Here is a 14,194-nt window from a genome sequence, read left to right on the forward strand (position 1 = left end):
AGTCTATTTGGTGTTCTGTATGCTTCTTATACCTTCATAGGAATATTCTTCTTTAGGTTGGGAAAGTTTTCTTCTATAATTTTGTTGAATATATTTTCTGGGCCTTTGAGCTGTAATTCTTCTCCTTCTTCTACCCCTATTATTTTTTGTTTTGGTCTTTTCATGGTGTCCCAGATTTCCTGGATGTTTTGTGTTAAGAATTTGTTTGATTTGCTGTTTTCTTTGATCAATGAGTTTATTTCCTCTATCGTATCATCAGTATCTGAGATTCTTTTTTCTACCTTTATAAACATCTCCTTATTTAGATTAGCAAAATTTCTTTCTATGATTTTCTTGAAAATATTTTTCTGGCACTTCAATCTGGTATTCTTTTCTTTCCTCTATTCCTATTATTTGTAGATTTGGTCTTTTCATTATGTCCTAGATTTCCTGGATGTTTGTGTCAGAAACTTTTTAGACTGAACATATATGTATCTATTTCTTTTATCTTATTTTCAGTGTTTGATATTGTTTCTTCTATCTCTTTTATTCTGTTGTTGAATTTTGCCTTTGTAGTTCCTTTTAGTATTCCTAAATTTTTTTATTTCTGGATTTTCTTCCTTTGTGTTTTAATTATTGCTTCTATTACAATTTTCAGATCTTGAATAGTCTTATTGTTTTCCTTCAACTTTGTTTTTTTTTTGCCCTTGTCTGTCTTTAAGTGATTTACTTATTTCATCCAATTGTTTGTGCTTCCCTGGATTTCTTTCAGAAATTTATCCATTTTCTTTTTAAGGACTTTTATCATCTTCATATAATTGGTTTTAAGGCTTTTTTGGTGCTTTAGCTTTGTTGGAATATTCATGGCCTGCTGTGATAGGTTTTCTGGGCTCTGCTGGAGACATATTGCCCTGGCTGTTATTGATTGTATTCTTATGGTAGCATCTCAACATTTGTGTTTGAAGTATAGGTCTAGGTGCTGATTTCTGAGTTTTTCTTTTTTGGTAGTTTTTTTGTTCCTTAGTTTCTACTTTTTCTCTGGATTTATGAGTGTTTTGGTTGTATGTTGCTTGTTTATCCAGCCTGTTTGTTTGTGTTCAAGGGGAAATGCTTGCTTATTTTGAAGGCAGTTGGAAGGAGAGTTCAATGGGAGATGGTTTGTTGCAGTTGTAGGCAGTAATCCTGAGAATTGGCTCAAGGGGAATAGAGAGGATAGAGAAGGTTCAAGGACAGCCTACCTGGTCTTCTGTCAGGTGTGGCTCGTTTTGAGCAGGTTATGTCTTCCCCAGTTGGAGGTTGGGACACCTTGATGAGGCAAGGTCAGTGGTCATGGTGTGTGGGTTCTACAGAAGTCATGGATGGAGAGTAGGGGAACCTGTAGCTGTTGTTGTGGTGCTGTGCTAATGGCAACTCTGAGAACTGGGTCTGGGGTAACAGAGATTGTGGGGAAGGTCAATGTCAGGTGTGGTCTGTCAAATTTAGTATTTCTAAGAAGTCTAAGCCAATGGCCACAGAAGTATCTGTCCTAGGGATGACAATCAGGTTTTCCCACAAAGCAAGGTGTCTTGACTCACAGGAGAGTGCACTGACTGTTGAGTAAGGGTGTTTCTTGATATAAACCAAGGAGAGCTGGAGAGCGGAAATCCAAGCCTGGGGATGCACCGTGAATGTCAGACTGTGTGTTTATTGTCAAAATGGAGAGAAGGTTATTCCTGGAGATAAGCAGAATCCAAACGATTCTTGTACAGCCTGAATGGCTGGTGACCTTTGTGTATAGTACCTTATAATATCCTTCTCAAAATTATGAGTTTCTGGAACTGCTGCAGTGTTAATCTGGGTATTCCATTGCTGTAGCAGGTCATGGCCCCATAAATTCACTGCAATATTAGCCACATTGGCCTCAGCTTTCCTCTCTGTCCTTCCAGCCCTGTGCATTTAAGCCATATCTTGCTTTGTTTAACTTGAGATATGGTTCCAATTCCTAGTAATTGAACATCTGCCTCTTGAAGAGGCCAATTTGGATGCCAAGATTCTGGAGTAATGATCCTCATATCTGCATCTGTGCCTATCAAACCCACAATTACAGTGCCATTTATATGCACTCTTATCTTTGGCCTTTGGTCATTTATAGAAGTCTGTGAGAATATACATTTTCTATATCCTATTGGATTTTTTGATTTATCCTCCCTGCTTATTCTGTCATCTAGAATAGTATGTTTTTCTACAAAAGGCTCTGGGTTTTTAATTTTATTTTTATTTTTTTATTTTTTATTTTTTTTGAAAAACCAACCCTCAAAAAAACCACTTTAATCACAAGCTAACAGCGCCAGGTGCAATGTCTGGGGACAGACTCTGGGTACAATGCTGTGTGACAACCACACACTCACACGCGGCTCTGAGAAGGCCTCCAAAGGGGACTTACCTTCAGGGACTGAGCCAAGGGGGAGGTAAGAGGCAGTCCTGGTATGGGCACCGGGACGCCCAGTGGGGGAAGGCGCTACTTCTTGGCAGAAGAGATCTTCATGGCATTGTTCTGTGTGTTCTTAAAGCCTTGCAGGGCATCTCGTGCTGCCCCAGCCTGCACTTCATTGTCAAACTCCACAAAGGCAATGTCATGCCGCCTGGGGACCAGACACACCTCCTTGAAGCCAGGGAACTGGTTGAAAAGCATGGACAGCATGAGCTCATTGGTCTCCTCAGGCAGGTTGGTGAGGAACAGGATGTGACTGGGTGGATTCTCAGAGAGAGGCTGGGCAGGCGGCATCTGTCCAGGCATGAGCTGCTGCAGGGGCATGGCCCCAGGGGGGATTTGGCCAGGAGCAAGGCCTGGTGGCGGGATCATGCCAGGTGGTGGCATGTAAGGAGGCTGGCCTGGCATGTGGTGCATGATGCGGGGAGCCTGAGTCATGGGCGGCATACCCAGTACAGGCTGAACAGCGCCCACCAAGGGGGCAGCTGCCCCACCCTGAACAGCCTTTTTTGGCAGCTGGTGTCTCCTAACTTTTGGGCTTCCTCTTCTCTCGTTTGCGGTCCGTTTCCACAAAGGTGCTCTTCATCTTGGCAATGATGTCCGAGTCAGTCTTGGCATACTGGATGCGCATAGAAGGGGAACCCCTGCATGGAACGCAGGGCATTAGTGGCGCTGCTGACCTCCTTGAAGATGACAAAGGCCTGGCCCCTCATCTTCAGGCTCCGAGACACCAGTATATCCAGGATCTGGCCAAACTGGGAGAAGATGGCATACAGGGACTTCTTGAGCTCATCCTTCTTGATCTTCTCACTGAGATTGTTGATATAAATAGTGTGGTTGGGACGGGTCTCAGGAACTGCCATGGTGTGAGATGCTCACGACTTAAAGGGAGAAAAAGAGGCGACTTCAGCCCTATGTTTCCCAAAATTCTTGGTTCTAAGGCCTAATGGGCTCTGATCAGGGCTCTGGGGTCCTTCCAAGAGTAAACTGGGTAAGCTTGGAATGGGGGGAATAAGGGCACAGCTTGGCAACAAAGCCAGCATAGGACTCAGCTTCTCCAGCCCGCGTGCTAGGGGAATCTGGATTTTTTAATTTTACTGATGAGACATGTTCTCCACAGTGAATGGACCACTTTTGACTTGGGGACCTTCAAGAGGCCCGCCAAGGAGTTTCCCAATGGTATTGGGTTGTCTTGTCTGTCTTTTGTTGATCTGCATTCATTGGTCCAATGTTGACCTTTGCCACTCCTACATATATCTGAAGGCTGAGTCCTCCTATTCTTGCCATTCCCAGAGGAGATATTATTCCTAAGAATTCCTACAATCCTTTCTCAGATGTACTATTTCTACTACAATTAAAAATTTGGCATTTTTATGTCTCCTCATTCCTTTGGAAATTGCTTTTCCTACCCAAGGTTCAGTATTATAGTCAAATGTTTCAATGTTCATTGTATTCAGGATCCATTCATCCATTGGTGCTGATCTAATCTTTAAATGCCCAAGTATCTTTTTGAATTCTAAATTGGCATTTTCAAAAGCCAAAGATAGCATTTGGGTCCGTTACTCCTATTTGTACAAGCCTTAGTTATTCTTTGTAAAAAGTTACTAAAGGATTCTCTCTGGTCCTGTTTAACCCTGTTATATGATTCATTTCATTTTCTTGGTTCTTGAATCCTGTCCCAAGCTTTTAAAGCTGCTTTGTGCATAGGGACAAGATTTGTTCATTGTAGGAATTCTTACAGCACTGGAAGGTTCCTCTTCAAAATTGGGGCATCCATATTTGGCATACAGGTCTAATATATCTGACATACTGTTTTGTAAAGCAGGAATTTTGAAGGACTGTCCTACCATGTCTTGGAAAATTTTGTCAGTCACCTTCTCTTGAGTCCTGCTTGCCCAATTTGGATAGTGTGTGGTCAGTAGTTGAGTCAAGGGAAATTTTTTGCTTAGTGGCTAACTTTTGCCACAAAGAAAGCACACTCCATATGTAGGTTCTTTGATGCCCATCATTTTTTTTTTTCAGGTAGATTGATGCCGTCAGGAGCAGATGTGTCTCACTGTCATGAGAAGCTTTATGCTATTAAAACATCTTATATGCAATATTCTGTAGATCTCTGTAGTGTTTTAAGGCCATTTATCTATTTAAAATATGTCTCTGTTTGAATTTGGAAACATACCTACATGACTACAAGTTTTGTTGTTGTAAGTGATTAACTATTAACCTACATTTTTAATTGGCATAAGTAGTTTTTAAGAATAGCTTTCAAGGACTATAAATTTACATTACATTGTTAAATGAGCTGCATAGGTACAGTAGCTTAAACAAGAATTGAAACTGTATACAGCATAACAATAATAGCCTTAAATTTGTGTCAATACACAAAAATTTATACCAATATAAAATATTTAAGACTAGTTAGTAGTAGCCTTTGACATTTAAAAGTAGATTTATTTATTGGCCCTTTCCTATAACCCCCTTTTTTTCTTTTCAGAAAGAGATCCTTGAATCTAAACCCATTTAGTTTAGTTTTGTGTGTGTGTGTGTGTGTGTGTGTGTGTGACTATGACCAGTAACAACTTGCAACTAACACCTCTAAACAATGGCAGACATCCATCACATGATCAGAAACCATGCACCTCTCATCTTGGGAATATGGACATCATGTTCCCTAGACTGCTTTCTGTTGTCTGGGGACAGTGGCATCTTTAGTGGACCCTGAGATAATTGGGATATTGGTCAAATCCTGGGAGAGCTAGCTGTATTATATTTTGTTAGTCTCTGTGCGATGGGCAAGTGTAGAGCTTATCTGAAGTCTTGGTTGGAGTCGTCTGTGAGGCGGGACCATCTCAGCAGCTCTGAAGTTGTTCTGGATACAGAATTTTGAGGAAAGTGCAACAGAGGCATTCTGAGAGGCTGGATCACCTGAGTTGCTTGTTTTTATTGGTGTCTGGTCCTTTTTTATCTGAAATACACAAACTTTTAAAGGTAACATAAATATCTGCATTAAAACAAGTATGGAATATGTGCTGTGCACATGTTATCTAAAGATGATTTTTGTTCTATGTTTGAGCAGATAAAAGGCATCTGTCAGTTTTATAAGTCCATTTGGACTATATAACCAATTTGTAATATAAATCTCTACCCATGCCATATGAAGAGTTGTCATGTAGTATCTGTAGTCAACAGTATTTATCTCATCCAGTTTTAGAGCTGTTCCTATAACCAGGATCAGCTTATATATCACCTGTCCTGTAGTTTTTCTTGGATTTTTCCCCCTTACCTCTGTAGCCAACATCTTCATCAGGTCTCCTATGGCCAAATCTGATCTCAATTAACTTTGATAGAATCCATAGCTTTTCATTTCCTGTGGAAACAAAAGCAAAACCTATCCCCCAATGCAACACATTGTCTGATGTCCATCCTTAAAGTATGAGTGAAATGAAAAATGAAATTTATGCCTGGCAGTACTGAAGCATGCATGGGCAGCCCATATATGACAGTTCTGTTGAACTTGTCCATATTTGGTTTCATGGTCTAAGTTGATGAGGTTCTTCAAGAGGGCACCAGATCTCATTACAGATGACTGTAAGCCACCATGTGGTTGCTGGGAATTGAACTCAGGACCTTAGGAAAAGTAGGCAGTGTTCTTAATCACTAAGGATGTTTTAATATATAGGATGTTTTAACTCAGCAGTCCCTTCCACAATCCAATGTCTTTTAGCAGCTGTCATTCTCTGTTCATTAGCATTTTTGAAAATTCAGAATTAACAAAGCACCATATGATGTCCAAACTCCCTGTTATATTTTCCATCCTACATGACTTACATTTTTATATTACTTTTTTCTTTCTTTAAAGACTTTATTATTTTTAAACTATTTTGTTATCACTATTTATACTCTATTTTTTTTCTTTCTTCAGTGCCTAAATACCCTTTAAAGCATATTGTACCTTTTAGAGTCTTTTTTTGTGTTTGGGCCTGGTTTTCTGCATGTCTGCTGGGTTCTTTGACCACATGAGCTAAAACTTAAATGGTCAATAAATATGCTATACAGTTTTGCTTATCACACGGCATGGACTGCTGGCTTAAGCCCATGGCAGTGGCCAGAAGCTGTACATCTGTACACTATAACCATAGCCTACCTGAGAGATTGTGGGACCAGGAAGCCACTTCCAGCTGCTTGTCCAGAACTTTGCTTAGCTTTCTCAGGCCCTATGTTTGGATATTTGAACCTTCACTTTGGGTACCATATGTAGTTATTCTATATGTAGTCGAATTCTGCTTCTGGCTTTCAGACGCTTTTCCTGGTCATGCAGGAGGCTGTTGTATAGGACAATGATCTGTAAGTTTTTTCCCTTTAAATAAATATCCCTTTTATTAATCATAATTGGTGTGGGATTGTTTTGTGACTTACTTCATTAATCATAGGTAAGAAATAGAAGAAATCTAGCCAAATTAACTAAAATAGCATCTTTTCTATGAAGAAGTCCTAGCAGCTAATGAATACATGAAAAAATATTAGTTTTACCCACATGGAAATGCAAATCAGTCTTACATTGAAATTCCGTTTCTTCATTGTCAGAATGTCTATCAAAAATTGGTAAAGACACAGAGATAAAGGAACCATTTATACGATGCTTGTAGTAATATAAATAATTCCACTTATTTACACTATGGAAATAAGTACAGTGGTTCCTCAAAAAAGTAAATATAGAATTACCATATAATCCTTGACCACCATTTCTGGATAATATCCCAGAACAAAAAAAAGTCAGTTTACTATTGATACACTAGCATACCCATGTTCTGTGATGTACTTTTTATAGTAAAAGTAATGGAATCAACAACCTATGTGAGAATCAGTGGATTAATGGATGAGGAAAATGTTGTATACAAACATGATTGAGTTTGATTTGCTGTAAAGAAGAACGAAATGCTATTTGTAAGAAAATGAATGGGAACTGAAGATATTAGGTGAAATAAGCCAGTCTCATAAAGATAGGTACTACATGTTCTCTCTGATATATGAATATAAAGAAAGAAAACACAAGGTGTCAAAATCAAAGATGAACTATTATGGATGTGGAATGGGAAAAGGGAGTGTGGGGGGTATAATAGGAAAGATGTTAGAAAGTTTCAAAATGATCAAAGTATATTATATGTATGTGTGTGGAAAGGTCTGGCTACTTCTTGACTTAAGGACCCTTTCCTGAAATAAAGTATGTGGCCTTTTAAAATTTTTCTTTTATGTTTTAGATTGTAGTATAATTAAAAACATTTCTCTTTCTTATTCTTCCCTTCATACCTTCCCATATACTCCTTCTTGCTCTCTTTCAAATTCATGATCTCTTTTTTATTTAATTGTTGCTACATGCACGTGTGTATATACATATACATCCCTAAATATAACCTATTCAATATTTAATGTTACTTAATTTTATATTACTTGTTTGAATATTTTCACGGTTCACTCTTTGGCACTGAACAACTAATTGGTGTTCTTCCATGGTGAAGACTATTTCTACTTTCAATATTACTTAGTGACCCTTAGTTCTTTGTGTAAGGTTGAGGCCTCATAGTGTCTCCCCATCCGGGCATGTCTTTTGTTGCTCTCCTTGTTCAGCTTATGTTTAGGCAGTCATGTTAGGGAAAATTTATGTTTGTAGCTTCTGACATTACTAGGGAAGAATGTCTCACAACAAACTCCTTGATCCTTTGGCTCTTTCTGCAATGTTCCCTAAGACTTAGCTTTGGGACTTGTTTTGTAGTTGTATCCATGGACTGGGCTCCATAGATCTGTACTTGACTGGTTGTAGTGTTCTGTAATGTTCTCCATTGTTGCAAAGAGAACTTTCCTTCATGGGGGATGAGGTGTACACTTAACCGTGGATATAAGAACAAATATTTAGAATGAAGTTAGGGATTATGCTAGTACAGTAAAGTGGTAGTTGTAGATTTGCCTCCAAGATCCATAACTTTACTAGCCCTGGGGAGTTGGCTAGATTTCTTCTGCCACTCATTATTTTTCTCTTGCTGAGCAGGACTTAATGACCATAGTCATTACATTAGCTGTCATTTTCTTGGTTTCATCTTCACAGACATTTCTTTTCTGGGATAATGGCAAGTAGATTTTTTTCCAGACATTTTTTCTTTGCTTTTTGCTCACAACTTTGTCCATAAACTCGGTTAAAAGCATCCAGCAAAATAGTGGGCTTCTTGAAAAGTTCTTCCATATTATCAATTATATTGTCAATTTTATTTTAATTTTTAACTTTCTTTTTATTCATTTTTTTGTCTTTTACATCCTACATCTTGATCCTATTCATTTCCCATTTATTTGGATCTGTTCTCTGCCCTTGAAACCCCCTCCAATAAAATAAAATTAAATTTAAGAGAAAAAAGAAAGATAGATCTTGTTGTGGAAGCTATAGTGTGACACAGTGAGTCACACAGTTTATCATTTTATTTATATATCTTTACTTACAAGTGTTCTTTCAAAGATTCATTGGTCTGGTTTGAGGCCTCTGGTTTCTGCTACCCTACTGATACTAGGCCCTCACTGGGACTCCCCTTGGATATTTTGTTGTTGATCTGTGTCCTGGAGATCCTGCAGAATATGGTGGTGTGGGAGTGGGAGAGATCCCCCCTCCCAGCACCCCATGTGGTGGTTGGGAGAGGCGGCCCAGAGGTCATAAGATCAGGAGAGCTGTTCCTGCCCTTCACCAGCTGCAGCACTTGGGAGGGTGCTCCTGTACTTGGCCTGGGCAATACAGTAGAGCTGGCTCTGCTTGTTTAGGTGTGAGAGAGCTAACCCTAAAGGTGAGAGAACAGGAGAACTGGTCCAATTCCTTGCTTATTGCTGCAAGGGGTGAACTAGCTCAGGGAAATTCCAGAGAACTTACCCTGGTTATGAGGACATTTTAGAGCTGGTGTGCTGACAAACCAGCCCAGAAATAGGGTTGTAAGTTGACTCACTGTACCATCTATCCCATTTATGATCTATTGGAGCACATGAAGGGGTTGGTCCAGCAGACCCAGAGCTGCAGGATTTCCATGACAAAGGGTGACAATAGACTGTCTGTAGTAGTGGGAGCTGCTGGCTGCATTCCTGCTGCCCGGCTCCTGGCTGCCTGGCTAGCTTATGCCCCGAAATAACAACACACAAAATGTATTCATATAAACACTGCTTGGCCCATTTCTACTAATGTGTGTAGCACCATGAGGTGGTGTCTTACCAAGGAGATTCTAGCCTACGTCCATCTTGGGTCGGAGCTTCATCGCATCTGCCTCAGAGAGAACTGTGGCATCTGAGCTCACTTCCTCTTGCTCCCAGCATTCTGTTCTGTTTACTCCACCCACCTATGTTCTAACCTATCAGGCCAAGCAGTTTCTTTATTAATTAACCAATGAAAGCAACAGATTGATATGACACTCCCACATCAATTGTCAATTTATTAATTTTTATTTTGCATACCAACCACAGTTTTCCCTCCCTCCTCTACTCCTATTCCCTTCCCCTATCCACTCTTCAGAAAGGTTAAGGTCTCCTCTGGGGACTCACCAAAGCCTAGCATATTAAGTTGAAGCAGGGCCAAACTGCTCCCCTCTGCATCAAGGCTGAACAACAGCCCCAGAGAAGCTAGGTAACAAGGAGGACCCTAAGAGGAACAAGTGGATCATCCTGGGAAGGGGAAGTATATGAGATCCCCTGGGTAAACTGGGGCTGGGAGGGAGGAGAGGGCTTGAGGATGGGAACATGAGGAATCAAGATGGTTGAGTTAGGGGAGGGATGGAGAAAAAGACCAAAGAAAGAGATATCTTGATAGAGGGGGCCATTATGGGGTTAGGGAGAAACCTGGTGCCAGGGAAATTCACAGGAATCTATAAGAATGACCCCAACTAAGTCTCCTAACAATAGTTGGAGAGGGTGCCTGAACTGGTTTTCTGTAATCAGATTGGTGATTACCCTAATTGTCATCACAAAACCTTCATCCAGTAAATGATAGAAACAGATGCAGAAATCCACAGCAAAGCACTGGGCCAAGCTCTGTGGGAAACCAGTAGGGATAGCTGACCCTAGCTCGTGGGAGCTCACTGACTCTAGACTGAGCTAGGGAGCCTGCATGGGACCAACCTAGGCCCTCTTCATGTGGGTAACAGTTGTGTAGCTTGGTCTGTTTGTGGGGCCACTAGCAGTGGGACTGGGATTTGTCCCTGGTGCATGAGCTGGCTTTTTAGACTGTCAATTTTAAATGAAACCTCTCAAAATTTCATGGGATAGGCAAAATGTTAGTAAGTTATTTGCCTCAGTGAACATGAGTGACTTCTAGTCAAATTTGCAGTAGTGTCCTCGTGAGTACTGTTTTTAGTACATTCCTAGGGACAGTTTAGTTTTCACCACAGCCACCACAATCGTTGACCAATATCCTTTTATAGCATTTTCGCTTGTCTCTAGTACTTACCTCTAAACTTTCTCAAAACTTCCCACAAACCAGTTCCAAAGATATTTGAACCACATTGTCAGGCATTCCCAAAGACATCTCTCCTCTGGTACCAATTTTCTGGGCTAGTAAGACTTTCATCACTGTACTCTATACCTGAGAGAAACAAATTAAGGGAGAAAGGATTTATTTTGGTTTAGTTTCAGTGATTTCATTCCGTAGTTGTTTGGTTCCATTCCATGGGTCCTGAGACTAATCAAGAAGGACTTCATAGAACATGTTGGATAAGACTTCCATAGCATAACATGCAGCAAACAGAGAATGATAGTGGTGTGGGGATGGGGAAAGGATATGCATCTTTTAATATCACCCCCATTAATCTACTCTTCCAACATGTCCCCTCCTCTTACATTATAGTATTTTCCACCAGTGACATCATATAATCAATTCATCAAGGAATTAGTCCATTGTTTGGGTCAGAGACCTTAGGGTTCTGTCACTTCTCCAAAGTTCATCAGCTGGCAATGAAGCCATGAACACAGGAGTCTTTTCAGGTCTTTTGAGATTCAAAATATAACAACTTTCAATTTCTTCTGTGGTTCTCTGTCTTTGTTACAATTTTCACCATTTACCTTATGTCTTAAGGTACTCTGTATATAATTTCTACATTTTATTGATCACTATGTATAGCCATTATTGTTTCTGAAACCTTGACACTGCTGTGTTTTACCATAGCAGATAGGCTCCTTTTCCTCTCTTTCTTATATTGCTGTGATAAATTAATACACTTCCTAGATCATCAGCTGTCCTAAAATGTTCCTTATACAATTTCCAGAGTTATTTGAATGTGTGGACTTCAGTAGGCTGCTTCTTTGATTCAAAATTTCTGTTATCTCTTCAAAGCATGAAAAATAAAAGTTCAAACCTTGAATTTGTTACTTATCTGTTTTTCTAGCTTTCTTACCTCTCATCTGTGGTAAGAAGTCTTAGTATTCAAGTATGATGGCAAGGGAGTCATCTAAACAGGAAGCAGAATTAGGGAAGGGTGAAAATATATGGGCTTGGATTCTTATTTAGATTTCTACTTATCTTTTAGCAAAAAACCCATTCCCATTATATCTCTATGCTTTCTCATTATCCCTTCCCTATGTTTTTATATGTTATTACATTGTTTTAGCATATTTCTATTCTCCTGTTTTCTATATTATTTATTCAGTTTCACCAACATTTATTCATATTTTTATTCCTCGGTTCAATATTGTATATTTCTTATAGGAGCTAATATGATTAATAATCAGCATATATAATGAATTATTTCTCTTCAAAGCCTCAGCCTTTCTTAGCTAGCTCTGTAGGTCCCCTGAGGCTGCCACTAGGAGGCTCCAAAACCATCCACATGAGGAAATTTGGTCCCCTTCCAGGTTAGACAAAGATCTGATGATGCTTTGCCAAGTCTTATAAAAATTTAGACATCCAAATTCTTTATATTTTTCAAATACTCTACTTTTTGACTTCATCATCATCAACCTTGGATTATTTATTTTTCTTTGAAGAACTTATACTAAAATGATAGGTCAGGAATTTGAACATTCTATTCATAGACAATTTACCCATGCTGTAGAGAGAAAGACAATTCTGCAAGAAAATGAAGATGAACAAAATGAAGATAAGGTGTACTTATCTACCCAAATATGTATATTAAGGATAATTCTTGGGTTTTTCTTTACTAATCATTCACTTATCTTCCAAAGAACTTAAAAATAATATTTCAGTAATTATTTGAGAGTCTCATTGCATGTATTCTGACCATATCCATCTTCCCTCCCTAATTCTTCCCATTTCCTCTCCCACTCCCCTACTCACCCAATCCACCAACTTCCAAAGTATCGGAAATCACCATATAAGTTGGTTGCTATTCAGTTACCAATCTATTGGCCATATTTGTTTGGCATTATGGCTACTGTTTTAGTGGAGCGGATACTAAATTTCCAAGAAGGGTGTCTTTCTCAGTTGCCCTTAAAATTGGGATGAGTCTATGACTTGTGGACATTTTGATTCTTTAATGTTTAGAGGTGGTGAATATAAAAGGAATATGAAGAGCTGTTAATATCATCCTGTGACTTTTAACTTTTGTTTAAATATCTAAGTTTTCATACTTTGTAGAGTTCATCTTCCAGGAGTCCTCCAGACCACAACAATCATTTTTTTTTTTAATTTGGAGTAACTATAACTGAATCTTAACTTTAAAAGAATTTGTTAATGTAGTCATTATTTTTTTTTAAATACAGCACATAGATTCCACTGGGTTTGATTTAGAATGCTCTAAGACACCCTGAGTGAACAAGCAGATTTCTTGGTTTTGACCTAGCCTGAAGTTGTAGCTCCTTTTGTCTTAGCCCAATTTTTTTCTAAGAACTAATGGTTTGTTCCCAGTTCTATATCTCCGTGCAGACATTTATGATTTCTTGCGGTCCTTTTATTTAGCACTTTTGTAGAAAAAAATCTGTGAGACAAAGAAAATATCTTAGTGAATGGAATCTCAGAAATTGAAGATGAAAGAGGTAAAACAGTGCTGATACATGATGATTCTTTGTTCAGATCTCTTGATGATAGACATGAGGTTGCTTAGATATGAAGTCCTGGTATACAGATGACAAACCAGGGCTCTATCAACACAGTGGGGCAAGTCTTGGAAACACTTAGCAGATGAACAATGTGTGCTTATTAGTGGTGTGAAGACTATTCCATGGTGTATAGCATCAGACCCGGTGTGCATGTCTTCCTGAACATTATTGAAATTAAACTGATGTCTTCATCTGGGAATGATGCAGAGCTGGAGCAATAATGCAGAGCACAAGGGAGAGAGCTGAAGGAGAGACTTAAATATTCATGGGCATCTGCCAAGTATCCATATATATTTGCATACATTTAGTAAAAGTGAAAAAAATACTTGCTGAGATTGATCCTGGCAATCCAAAGAGGCATTACCAGTCAGGAAGCTTGGCTTTATCTTTGCTTAGAGAAAAATCACTAAAACCTCTGGAAAAAAAAAAAAAGCTCTATACACAAACCTTCATTTCTTTTTTAAAAAATTTCTTTAAAAATATATTTGTTTATTTCTTGTTTTATTGAGACAGTGTTTCTCTGCATAACCCTGGCAGTTTTGGAACTTGCTCTGTAGACAAGGCTGGCCTTGAACTCAGATCCACCAACCTCTGCCTTCTGAGTGTTGAGATTAAAGGCATGAACACCACCTCCTGGCTAACTTCCATTTCTATATTTGTGAAATGTGAGGGTATTTTCTG

The 14,194-nt window shown here is 39.1% G+C and overlaps 1 protein-coding gene and 1 pseudogene across 3 annotated transcripts in view; one reads left to right on the forward strand and one right to left on the reverse strand.

Moving 5' to 3' along the window:
- The window catches only part of Hpse2 (heparanase 2 (inactive)), a 566,360-nt gene that overhangs the window by 66,185 nt on the left and 485,981 nt on the right, over nt 1-14,194 (forward strand). The window lies entirely within an intron of this gene.
- On the reverse strand, nt 2,477-3,515 carry LOC126506207 (U1 small nuclear ribonucleoprotein A-like; annotated as a pseudogene).

Source organism: Alexandromys fortis, unplaced genomic scaffold, assembly GCF_014885135.2.
Source record: "Alexandromys fortis isolate MF-2015 unplaced genomic scaffold, M_Fortis_MF-2015_v1.1 scaffold_16, whole genome shotgun sequence".
Taxonomy (NCBI): Eukaryota; Metazoa; Chordata; class Mammalia; order Rodentia; family Cricetidae; genus Alexandromys; species Alexandromys fortis.